The 12,501-nt window shown below is 51.8% G+C and overlaps 1 protein-coding gene across 1 annotated transcript in view; it reads right to left on the bottom strand.

The window, feature by feature from the left end:
- spag17 (sperm associated antigen 17) overlaps positions 1-5,512 on the bottom strand; it is a 382,475-nt gene extending 376,963 nt beyond the window's left edge. The window contains exon 1 of the mRNA XM_072513741.1: positions 5,466-5,512. The gene's annotated coding sequence lies outside the window, so the exon portion shown is untranslated. The remainder of the gene's footprint in view (positions 1-5,465) is intronic.
- Between the last annotated feature and the right edge of the window lie 6,989 nt (positions 5,513-12,501).

Consider the following 12,501-nt stretch of genomic DNA (forward strand, 5'->3'; position numbering starts at 1 on the left):
GAGACATGAAGATCAGTAGGCCAGAGTACAAATACCTAATTTATGGCTGCCAGTTTGATCTTAGAGAACAGGATCAAAGTGAAGGTGTAAAGATTATAGGTTAAGACTTGGAGAAAGTGAGAAGTTCCAGGTACCTATGATCAGCACGGTGGCACAGTGGTTAGCACAGTTACGTCACAGCTCCAGGGTCCCAGGTTCAATTCCCGGCTTGGATTACTGTCTGTGCGGAGTTTCACATTCTCCCTGTGTCTGCGTGGGTTTCCTCCGCGTGCTCCGGTTTCCTCCCACAGTCCAAAGATGTGCAGGTTAGGTGGATTGGCCATGATAAATAGCCCATAGTGTCCAAAAAGGTTAGGTGGGTTACTAGGTTACGGAGATAGGGTGGAGGTGTGGGCTTAAGTAGGGTGCTCTTTCCAAGAGCCAGTGCCGACTCAATGGGCCGAATGGCCTTCTTCTGCACTGTAAATTCTATGATTCTATGATCATGGTGGCAGAAGTGCGAAGTATAGAAATGGAAGTAAAGAAATGGATTAGCTCTTGTTGGAGTAATTGGAAGAAGTGGAGAGTTATGTGATAGAAGACTACAGCTGAAACTGAAAGGAAGAATCTACAAGACAGTCGGCAGGCAGTGGTGTAACGGTATTGTCACTGGATTAGTCATCCAGAGACCCAAGGCAATGTTCTGGATACCTAGGTTCGAATCCACCATGACAGATGGTGAAATTTGAATTCAAGGACTGTGCGGTGGTCACTTCTACCAATACTATCATGGACAGATGCATCTGCAGCAGGCAGGTTGGTGAGGATGAGGTCAAGTATCTTTTTCCCTCTTGTTGGTCCCTCACCACCTGCTGCACAGTCCCAGTATGGCAGCTATGTCCTTTAGGACCTGGCCAGCCCGGTCTGTGGTGGTACTACTGAGCCACTCTTGGTGAAGGACATTGAAGTCCCCCACCCAGAGTATAGTTTACGCCCTTGTCATCCTCACTGTTTCCTCCAAGTGGTGTTCAACATGGAGGAGTACTGATTCATCAGCTGATGATGGACGGTACGCGGTAATCAGCAGGTTTCCTTGCCCAAGTTTAACCTGAAGCCATGAGACTTTATGGGGTCCAGAGTCGATGCTGAGGACTCCCAGGGCAACTCCCTCCCGACTGTATATCACTGTGCTGGGTCTGTCTTGCTGGTGAGACAGGACTTATCCAGGAATGGTGATAGTGGTGTCTGGGACATTGTCGATACGGTATGATTCTGTCAGTATGACTATGTCAGGCTGTTGCTTGACTCATCTGTGAGACAGCTCTCCCAACTTTGGCACCAGCCCCCAGATGTTAGAAAGGAGGATTTTGCAGGGTCGACCGGGCTGAGTTTTCCATTGTCATTTCCGGTGCCTGGGTCTATGCCGCGTGGTCTGGCCAGTTTCATCCCTTTTCCGTGTTTTGTAGCAATTGGATACGACTGAGTGGTTTGTTTGGCCATTTCAGACGGCATTCTGAGTCAACCACATTGGTGTGGATCTGGAGTCACGTGTAGTTGAATGTCAGATAAGGACAACAGATTTCCTTCTGTCAAGGACATGAAGTGAACCAGATGGGTTTTTACAAAAATTGACTATGGTTTCATGGACTTTTAATTCCAGATATTCTACTGAAATCTAAATTCCACCGCCTGCCATGGTGGGATTCGGGCCCAGGACCCCAGATCATTATCCTGGGTGTTTGGATTACTAGTCCGGCGACAATATTGCTGTGCCACCGCTTTCACCTCTGTAGCGGGAGGGATAGCCTTCTGAATGGTGCACATAAAATTCTGCCCAAATTACAAAATGTGTTGATACTTTGTAATGTCCTCCAAACAAACAACTATTTCAAAATAGGATATCTATGCCAGTTGGATTTCATTAGCTTTTGCTTCCGGAAACTGTTTAAAATTCCAACATACAACTGCAACAGACTTGACAAGGGGGCAGCACGGTAGCCTTGTGGATAGCAAAATTGCTTCACAGCTCCAGGGTCCCAGGTTCGATTCTGGCTTGGGTCACTGTCTGTGCGGAGTCTGCACATCCTCCCCGTGTGTGCGTGGATTTCCTCCGGGTGCTCCGGTTTCCTCCCACAGTCCAAAGATGTGCGGGTTAGGTGGATTGGCCATGATAAATTGCCCTTAGTGTCCAAAATTGCCCTTAGTGTTGGGTGGGGTTACTGGGTTCTGGGGATAGGGTGGCGGTGTTGACCTTGGGTAGGGTGCTCTTTCCAAGAGCCGGTGCAGACTCGATGGGCTGAATTGCCTCCTTCTGCACTGTAAATTCTATGATAATCTATGACAACTTGCTGATCATCATTAAGGCTGAAGCATGGGGCGGCACGGTAGCACAGTGGCCACTTTAACATTGTCGCTTCACAGCGCCAGGGTCCCAGGTTCGATTCCCGGCTTGGGTCACGGATGTGCAGAGTCTGCACGTTCTCAAAGAACAAAGAACAAAGAACAAAGAAATGTACAGCACAGGAACAGGCCCTTCGGCCCTCCAAGCCCGTGCCGACCATACTGCCCGACTAAACTACAATCTCCTACACTTCCTGGGTCCGTATCCTTCTATTCCCATCCTAATCATATATTTGTCAAGATGCCCCTTAAATGTCCCTATCGTCCCTGCCTCCACTACCTCCTCCGGTAGTGAGTTCCAGGCACCCACTACCCTCTGCGTAAAAAACTTGCCTCGTACATCTACTCTAAACTTTGCCCCTCTCACCTTAAACCTATGCCCCCTAGTAATTGACCCCTCTACCCTGGGGAAAAGCCTCTGACTATCCACTCTGTCTATGCCCCTCATAATTTTGTATACCTCTATCAGGTCGCCCCTCAACCTCCTTCGTTCCAGTGAGAACAAACCGAGTTTATTCAATCGCTCCTCATAGCTTATGCCCTCCATACCAGGCAACATTCTGGTAAATCTCTTCTGCACCCTCTCTAAAGCCTCCACATCCTTCTGGTAGTGTGGCGACCAGAATTGAACACTATACTCCAAGTGTGGCCTAACTAAGGTTCTATACAGCTGCAACATGACTTGCCAATTCTTATACTCAATGCCCCGGCCAATGAAGGCAAGCATGCCGTATGCCTTCTTGACTACCTTCTCCACCTGTGTAGCCCCTTTCAGTGATCTGTGGACCTGTACTCCTAGATCTCTTTGACTTTCAATACTCTTGAGGGTTCTACCATTCACTGTATATTCCCTACCTGCATTAGCCCTTCCAAAATGCATTACCTCACATTTGTCCAGGTTAAACTCCATCTGCCATCTCTCCGCCCAAGTCTCCAGACAATCTAAATCCTGCTGTATCCTCAGACAGTCCTCATCGCTATCCGCAATTCCACCAACCTTTGTGTCGTCTGCAAACTTACTAATCAGACCAGTTACATTTTCCTCCAAATCATTTATATATACTACAAAGAGCAAAGGTCCCAGCACTGATCCCTGTGGAACACCACTGGTCACAGCCCTCCAATTAGAAAAGCATCCCTCCATTGCTACCCTCTGCCTTCTATGGCCTAGCCAGTTCTGTATCCACCTTGCCAGTTCACCCCTGATCCCGTGTGACTTCACCTTTTGTACTAGTCTACCATGAGGGACCTTGTCAAAGGCCTTACTGAAGTCCATATAGACAACATCTACTGCCCTACCTGCATCAATCATCTTAGTGACCTCCTCGAAAAACTCTATCAAGTTAGTGAGACACGACCTCCCCTTCACAAAACCGTGCTGCCTCTCACTAATACGTCCATTTGCTTCCAAATGGGAGTAGATCCTGTCTCGAAGAATTCTCTCCAGTAATTTCCCTACCACTGAAGTAAGGCTCACCGGCCTGTAGTTCCCGGGATTATCCCTGCCACCCTTCTTAAACAGAGGAACAACATTGGCTATTCTCCAGTCCTCCGGGACATCCCCTGAAGACATGTCTGTGTGGGTTTCCTCCGGGTGCTCCGGTTTCCTCCCACAAGTCCCTAAAGACGTGCTGTCAGGTGAATTGGATATTCTGAATTCTCCCTCTGTGTACCCAAACAGATGCCGGAATGTGGCAACTAGGGGCTTTTAACAGTAACTACACTGCAGTGTTAATGTAAGCCTACTTTGTGACAATACTAAAGATTATGAAGAACAAATATGCATTTCCTAAAAAGCGTAACAGACATCTACAGACGTTGAAAGATGCCCTCGTACGAACGGGATATGGCACTCGACTCATCGATCGACAGTTCCAACGCGCCACAGCGAAAAACCGCACCGAACTCCTCAGAAGACAAACATGGGACACAACCGACAGAATATCCTTCGTCATCCAGTACTTCCCCGGAGCGGAGAAACTACGTCATCTTCTTCACAGCCTTCAACACGTCATTGATGACGATGAACATCTTGCCAAGGTCATCCCCACACCCCCACTACTTGCCTTCAAACAACCGCGCAACCTCAAACAAACCATTGTTTGCTGCAAACTACCCAGTCTTCAGAACAGTGACCACGACACCACACAACCCTGCCATGGCAATCTCTGCAAGACATGCCAGATCATCGACATGGATACCACTATTACACGTGAGAACACCACCCACCAGGTACGTGGTACATACTCGTGCGACTCGGCCAACGTTGTCTACCTCATATGCTGCAGGAAAGGATGTCCCGAAGCGTGGTACATTGGCGAGACCATGCAGACGCTGTGACAACGAATGAACGGACATCGCGCAACAATCACCAGGCAGGAATGTTCCCTTCCAGTCGGGGAACACTTCAGCAGTCAAGGGCATTCAGTCTCTGATCTCCGGGTAAGCGTTCTCCAAGGCGGCCTTCAGGACGCGCGACCACGCAGAATCGCCAAGCAGAAACTTATAGCCAAGTTCCGCACACATGAGTGCGGCCTCAACCGGGACCTGGGATTCATGTCACATTACATTCATCCCCCACCATCTGGCCTGCGAAATCCTACCAACTGTCCTGGCTTGACACAATTCACACCTCTTTAACCTGGGGTTACCCCATCTCTGGATCTGTAAAGATTTAATCACCTGCTAATGCTCGCATTCCAAGCATTGTTTGGCATCTTTGAATTTGTCTATATATGTGTTTCTGGAACAGACCTCTTCATTCACCTGAGGAAGGAGCAGCGCTCCGAAAGCTAGTGACATCGAAACAAACCTGTTGGACTTTAACCTGGTGTTGTAAGACTTCGTACTAAAAAGGAAACACATTTCTTTAATGTGCGCGCATGTCTGGGTACCTTCAGGTGATGCGTCCGCCATGTCAAAACATCTGGATTATTGATCCAGCCACAGCACCAGCACCACCTTTCCTGGGTGACCTTTCACCACTTCTCCAGCCCCCTCCCCCCACCACTCTGCCCTTCATAGCCCCCGCTCTTCCCCAATCCGGAACCCCCGCCCATGTCTCCCTCTCTGCGGTCTCTCCCTACCTCTTCTCGGCTGCTCCTCACACTCGCTGTTTAGCTGTTTCAGTTACCCCGGCAACCATCATAACAACCCACTCTCAGCCCCGCCCCCTGCTCTCAGCTCCGCCTCTGCTCTCAGCTCCGCCCCCTACCCTCAGCTCCGCCTCCCGCTCTCAGCTCCGCCCCCTACCCTCAGCCCCGCCTCCCGCTCTCATCCCCGCCCCCTGCTCTCAGCTCCGCCTCCCGCTCTCAGCTCCGCCCCTGCTCTCAGCTCCGCCCCCTACCCTCAGCTCCGCCTCCCGCTCTCATCTCCGCCCCTGCTCTCAGCCCCGCCCCCCCCCGCTCTCTGCCCCGCCTCCCGCTCTCAGCTCCGCCCCCTGCTCTCAGCTCCGCCCCCTGCTCTCAGCTCCGCCCCTGCTCTCAGCTCCGCCCCCTACCCTCAGCCCCGCCTCCCGCTCTCATCCCCGCCCCCTGCTCTCAGCCCCGCCTCCCGCTCTCAGCTCCGCCCCTGCTCTCAGCTCCGCCCCCTACCCTCAGCTCCGCCTCCCGCTCTCATCTCCGCCCCTGCTCTCACCCCCCCCCCCCCCCCCGCTCTCTGCCCCGCCTCCCGCTCTCAGCCGCGCCTCTCGCTCTCGACCCCGCCTCTCGCTGTCAATCAGACTCTCGGTGTGAAGGCCGTCAACGACGCGGTCCTCCCCCCGCAGCGCCACCCGGCGGCCCCTCGCTCTCCGCCGGTTTCCAGCCGCCGAGCCGCGCCGCCCAGCGGCGAGCAGGATATATTACACGCTGAGGAGAAAGTTCTGAACAATGAAATATTTCACTGTTCAGACCATTGTGTCTGTGGGGCTGGCCATGTGAGTCAGTCATCCAGACAGAATAAATACAGCAACAGAAATAGTTTCCAACATACACTGATCACACTTCAACAATCCTTCATTAGCTGCAAAGCATCTGAGACAATCCTGTGGTCATGAAGAGCTTCATGCAACTGCAAGAGATATTAAGATGCAATGAAAAGCTTGATCTTAAATAGATCTTATGGAGTGATTTAAAACAGGAGAGAGTTTTTTAGGAAGAGAATTCTTAAAACACAGCTGGTCGAGCAATGGAAATCAGGGATATGCAAGGCCAGGATTAAGGGACACAGAGAACTCTGTTGTCGGGCTGATGGAGAGAGATAGGCAAAGTCACAGAGGGATTTCAAAACAGTGATACAAATTTTAAAATCAAAACCTTGTGTCACACCAGGAGCCATTGTAGGCCTGACAGCCGAGGGATAATGTGAACAGGACCTGGTGCGAGTTAGGGTTCGGGCAATTTGAATGACCAATGGAGCAAGGTAGGGTGGTTGGCCAGAAAATAGTGCAAAAGAAACATAGAAATTAGGAGCAGGCGGTGGCTAATTGGCCCTTCGAGCCTGCTCTGCCATTCATTGTGACCATGGCTGATCATCCAACTCAATCGCCTAATCCTGCCTTCCCCCATCTCTCAGTGTTTAAAATATTTTTATTATTATTCAAACATAATTTCCATTACAACAAACACAATACAACCAACCCCAAACCCATTGTCATGATATTCAAACACACACATCATGATGGACACACTAACAGGCAAATCAGAGCACACAACACCACAACCAATCACAGACAAGAACACCAACCACATAAAAAGCACGAGCACGACACCTGGAGGTCAGTAGGTCTGGGGAGAAGGAAACAAGAAAGAGCTGTTGAAACACCACAAGCAGGGAGCCCCCCACGTGCAGAGTGCAAAGACCAAGTTGTAAATAGTGAGTTTAAATAAAGAAGCGTTGTACCATATGCAACTGTGTTGGCTCTTCTGTGTGTCAGAACACCCAACACCACATGGTACAGGAGTGGATCGATACCTGCCTACCAACCTGCCATTCTGGACATGGACCACACCGGCAAACCGCAGCCGATGCAAGTCACGGGGAACCTAGGCACCAACTGGAAGCTCTACAGGCAGCGATTTGACCTGTACATCCGTGCCACCGAAAAACAGAATGTCTCGGATGATTCGAAGATTGCAATGCTCCTCTTCTACGCAGGCCCCCACCCAAACGATGTCTTTAATTCACTGGTGTTCGAGGAAGGCGAAAACCAGGCCAAATATGACACGGTCATCCTCAAAATGGACCAGCACTTTCAAACTGAAGTAAACGAAACTTTCGAAAGATACATCTTTCAGCAACGCCTGCCAGGTAAGGAGGAGCTTTTTCAACCCTTTTTGACGCACCTCCGGATTCTAGCGCAGTCCTGCGGTTACGGCACCACCACAGAGTCCATGATCAGGGACCAGATTGTTTTTGGCGTTGCCTCTAGTGGCCTACGCCAGCAGCTTCTTAAAATAAAGAGCCTCACCTTGGCGTCTGCTGTGGAAGCCTGTGTCCTCCATGAAAATGCTGCCTGCCGTTTTGCCCGATTTCAGGCGTCCGAGTTGGCACGGAGGGGGTCCCCAGCCGTCGAGTCGGCAAGCCAGGCCGCCCACGACGTTGAACGCATCCAGGCCGTCGATTTCTTCCCGCCCCACGGCCCGGACGACAGCGGCCGCTTCCCGCGCTTTTCGCGGTCTCCCGCGCAGGTGCGCGCCAAGAATAACGGCCACAACGAGGGACGCACTGCGCAGGCGCGCCCACCGCAAGATCGCACTGCGCATGCGCAGTGGCGCAACGAACGTCGTGACGTCATGACGTGCAGCAAGTGTGGAGGTCTACACTTAAAAGGGCAATGTCCTGCAAAATACCGACAGTGCAACAGATGTGCCATGATAGGCCACTACGCAGCCCGCTGTCGTGCGGCTCAACCCATGGATCCGGCGCATCCTCGACAACCTCGCACACGAGTCAGGACCGTCCAGCCCACGCATCACGACTTCCAGTTAAGTGATGCAGATGACCAGGATGACTTCCGAGTTGCCGTCATTGATGTCAACAAGGTCAATGCCATCAATCCAGACGATGAGTGGTGTGCCACCCTGACGGTCAACCGATCGCGCGTCGCCTTCCGTCTGGACACCGGCGCATCCGCCAACCTGATTGCTTGCTCTGCAGTCCAGGCCATGAAGGTCAAACCACCCATCACACCATCCCGGCTTAAGATGGTTGACTATAACGGGAACGTTATCCCGTCCGTAGGATCTTGCCAGCTACAGGTGACTCACAAGAGGTACACGGCCACACTCCCCTTCGAAGTTGTGGGCTCATCAAAGGACTCGTTACTGGGCGCACAAGCGTGTAAGGTCCTTCACCTGGTACAGCGCATCATGTCTCTCTCTCCAGATGAGATATCCGACTTCCCGGATGCTGAGTTCCACGCGAATCTCCATTCCCTCCTCGCTCACAACCAGGAGGTTTTTGAAGGCATGGGGACATTGCCACACACGTACAAGATTCGACTCAGACCGGACGCCATCCCTGTCGTTCACGCACCTCGCAGGGTTCCTGCGCCTCTCAAAGACCGCCTCAAGGCACAACTGCAGATTCTTCAGGACCAAGGGGTCCTATCCAAGGTCACGGAGCCCACGCCATGGGTCAGCTCCATGGTCTGTGTAAAGAAGCCCTCTGGCGAGCTCCGTATATGTATAGATCCAAAAGATCTGAACAACAACATCATGCGGGAACACTATCCCATCCCGAAACGAGAAGACCTCACCAGCGAGATGGCGCGAGCCAACATATTCACTAAATTGGATGCGTCCAAAGGATTCTGGCAGATCAAACTGGACCCGGCCAGCCGAAGACTATGCACATTCAACACCCCTTTTGGCAGATTCTGCTACAACCGGATGCCATTCGGCATCATTTCGGCATCTGAAGTATTCCACCGCATTATGGAGCAGATGATGGAAGGCATCGAAGGGGTACGTGTATATGTGGACGATATCATCATTTGGTCCACCACTCCGCAGGAACACATGCATCGTCTTCGACGTGTCTTCACCCGCATACGGCAAAATGGCCTGCGTCTCAACCGTGCGAAGTGTGCTTTCGGCCAGACGGAGCTGAAATTCCTCGGGGACCACATCTCAAGGTCCGGGGTCCGTCCCGATGCAGACAAGGTTAGCGCCATCACAGCCATGCCACGACCGGCTGACAAGAAGGCTGTCTTAAGATTCCTGGGCATGGTCAACTTCCTTGGGAAGTTCATTCCCAACCTGGCTTCTCATACAACAAACATGCGCCATCTCGTAAAAAAATCGACGGAATTCAACTGGCACCAGTCGCATCAGCGGGAATGGGAGGAGCTCAAGCACAAACTGGTCACGGCACCAGTGCTGGCCTTCTTTGACACGACTCGCCCTACAAAGATCTCAACAGACGCCAGCCAATCTGGTATTGGAGCGGTACTCCTGCAAAAAGACAGCACGTCATCATGGGCCCCGGTTGCGTATGCCTCACGAGCCATGACCCCTACCGAACAGCGCTACGCGCAAATCGAAAAAGAATGCCTGGGCTTGTTAACTGGACTGGACAAGTTCCACGACTATGTGTATGGCCTGCCACGATTCACGGTCGAAACTGACCACCGCCCCCTGGTCAACATCATTAACAAAGACCTGAACGACATGACTCCTCGCCTCCAGCGCATCTTACTTAAACTCAGGAGGTACGATTTTGAACTGATCTACACTCCGGGGAAGGAACTCATAGTGGCGGACACTCTTTCCCGAGCAGTGAGCACACCACCAGATGCGGAGGGGTTCGTGCGTCAAATTGAGGCACACGTGACTCTGACAGCAGCAAATATGCCAGCTGATGATCCTTGTCTGGCCCACATACGCGCAGAGACGGCGACTGACCCTCTGCTGCAGCGAGTGATGCGCCACATGACGGAAGGGTGGCTAAAAGGGCAGTGCCCCCAGTTTTATAATGTGCGAGATGATCTCACCAATATAGACGGGGTCCTTATGAAATCGCATAGGATCGTCATTCCACACAGTGTGCGCCAGATGATTCTTCGTCAACTACACGAAGGCCACTTGGGCGTCGAAAAATGCAGACGAAGGGCCCGGGAGGCGGTATATTGGCCGGGTATTAATGAAGACATAGCCAACATGGTGCTCAACTGCACAACCTGTCAGAGGTTTCAGCCAGCGCAACCTCCGGAAACACTTCTACCACACGAGATGGTGACGTCCCCCTGGGCGAAGGTGGGTGTTGACCTATTTCACGCGCTCGGCAGAGATTACATTGTTATTATAGACTACTTCTCAAACTACCCGGAAGTCATGCCTCTCCATGATCTGACGTCGTCCGCAGTCATTGGGGCCTGCAAGGAAACGTTTGCTCGCCACGGCATTCCAAGGACTGTCATGTCAGACAATGGACCTTGTTTTGCCAGCCGTGAATGGTCGTCCTTTGCCGCAGCATATGGTTTCACTCATGTGACATCCAGCCCTCTGCATCCACAATCGAACGGGAAGGCTGAAAAGGGTGTCCACATCGCAAAGCGGCTCCTGTGCAAGGCGGCTGATGACGGATCGGACTTTAACCTTGCCTTGCTGGCCTATCGATCGGCCCCGTTATCCACGGGCCTCTCGCCAGCGCAGCTACTAATGGGTCGCTCCCTCAGGACGACGGTACCTTCCGTCCTGGCACCGACAACAGACCATGAGGCGGTTCTTCGGAACATGCAACTGCAGCGTGATCGCCAGAAAGGTCGGTACGACACACGAGCGACGGACCTGCCCCCCCTGTCCTCCGGAGACAAAGTACGCGTCCATCAACCGTATGGTGGCTGGTCAGCACCGGCCGAAGTCCTCCGACAAGTGGCTCCCCGCTCGTTCCTGGTTCGCATGCCGGATGGTTCCGTGCGTCGCCGCAATCGGCGCGCCCTTCGCCGACTTCCACGCTCACAGCCACACAACACGCCAGATCCTCAACAGGCTTCCGAGGATGACTTTGTGGAGCTGCCGCACATCACGCCATTTCCATCGCCACCCATGGCCATGCCTGCACAGCAGCCGGTGGTTCTTGATCCACCCTTAAGGCGGTCAACCCGAATTCGTCGCAAACCCATTAGAATGGACTTATAATACAGTTCATATGTTTAATAAGTTGGACAATTTTACATGATAACCTGTTGTTGTTTATCGTTCCAGATGTCGTCTGACTGGACAACTGTTCAAATTTTTTTTCTTCTTCTCTCGTTCGCATTTCTGTTATGTTATGGTACAACTGGATTCATGTGACGCACTCGACATCGCCCCATGTACATAGTTCCGTCATAGACACATGCTGCACACGACACACACACACTCTTAGATGCACTCACGTCACGATCATATTTATTACCACGTAGGCACATATCTTTGTAAAAAGGGGGGATGTCATGATATTCAAACACACACATCATGATGGACACACTAACAGGCAAATCAGAGCACACAACACCACAACCAATCACAGACAAGAACACCAACCACATAAAAAGCACGAGCACGACACCTGGAGGTCAGTAGGTCTGGGGAGAAGGAAACAAGAAAGAGCTGTTGAAACACCACAAGCAGGGAGCCCCCCACGTGCAGAGTGCAAAGACCAAGTTGTAAATAGTGAGTTTAAATAAAGAAGCGTTGTACCATATGCAACTGTGTTGGCTCTTCTGTGTGTCAGAACACCCAACACCACACCCATGTTATTCCCAAAATGCACCCACCCAATCCCCCCCCCCCCACGCCCTCCTCACCCCCCATAAAGAAAACAAAATCTAAACTAACCCTAAACCCAACTAAAAAGATGACCACACCCCAGCAGCTGACAGTAACCAGTTCCCTGGAAAAGGAGATGAAAGGCTGTCACCTCCAGTAGAACCTTCCCACCGACCCTCCTCATGGTATACTTGATCTTTTCTTGGTGCGAAAATTCCATCTGGTCCCCCAACCAAGCTGAGGCCTTAGGCGGTAATGGGGACCCCCACCCAAGCAGAACTCGCCACTGGGCTATAAGCGGGGTGAAGGCTGTGGTGAACGTATTGTACTAACCATTCACCACTGTATCACACTGTCATGCTGTTGCCCATGTGGGCTCCACCTATGG

This window comes from Scyliorhinus torazame, chromosome 8 (genome assembly GCF_047496885.1).
Source record: "Scyliorhinus torazame isolate Kashiwa2021f chromosome 8, sScyTor2.1, whole genome shotgun sequence".
NCBI lineage: Eukaryota > Metazoa > Chordata > Chondrichthyes > Carcharhiniformes > Scyliorhinidae > Scyliorhinus > Scyliorhinus torazame.